Below are 1024 nucleotides of genomic sequence, written 5' to 3'. Positions count from 1 at the left end.
CTACTAATTCCTAGCAAATTTTCATGAGGGTATCGACAGGCCTGTGATATAATATTTAAGAGTATTATACTTGTCTCAAAGCTTTAAGAGAAAGTCTAGTCTAAGTATTTACAACAAAAATCTTAAATTTAAAAAGAAAAAAAGGTATATTAGTTAAGTTTCATTCATGTTTACATACTATAAAGAGAACAAAAAAAATAAATGAAAGTTCTACTCTTGAAAGATGTGGATCTAATTAGATCAATGAAGCAACTATTCATATAATTTCGGTTATTAATCTTATACAACTAATATAAAACATTTCCTACTAATTCCTAGCAAATTTTCATGAGGGTATCGACAGGCCTGTGATATAATATTTAAGAGTATTATACTTGTCTCAAAGCTTTAAGAGAAAGTCTAGTCTAAGTATATACAACAAAAATCTTAAATTTAAAAAGAAAAAAAGGTATATTAGTTAAGTTTCATTCATGTTTACATACTATAAAGAGAACAAAAAAAAAATAAATGAAAGTTCTACTCTTGAAAGATGTGGATCTAATTAGATCAATGAAGCAAAGGTAAAGAAACGAATGAATCAAGATATGAATGAAAATTAATCTTGTAATGTATTTTTTTTTCTTCTTTTGTTTTAAACTTAAGGAAAAATGTAAGTAATTTACAAAATTTTGGAATGTATATGAAAATTAAATGGATAATTTGTAATTATTATATATATTTATTTTTTTATGATTTAATTTTTCTTTTATGTATGTAAATGTTATGTTCTTTTATTCATTATGTTTTTTTTTCTTTTTGTTTTAATTATATATTGTATTACGTTAAATCATTCAATTTTATTATTATTTTAGTTTTCTTTTTTTTATATATATAGTTTAACATTACTATTTTTTATAGCTAGTTACACTATAGTTTTCTTGGCCCTTTCCCTACCTTGTTACCACTATTCCTAATAAAATCTATTGGTAACCCAAATACAACACAGAGATGGTTTGGTTACATTAAGTTTATTCCCAATTCATTT

Source organism: Lucilia cuprina, chromosome 2 (assembly GCF_022045245.1).
Source record: "Lucilia cuprina isolate Lc7/37 chromosome 2, ASM2204524v1, whole genome shotgun sequence".
NCBI lineage: Eukaryota > Metazoa > Arthropoda > Insecta > Diptera > Calliphoridae > Lucilia > Lucilia cuprina.
Note: the sequence above shows the minus strand (reverse complement) of the source record.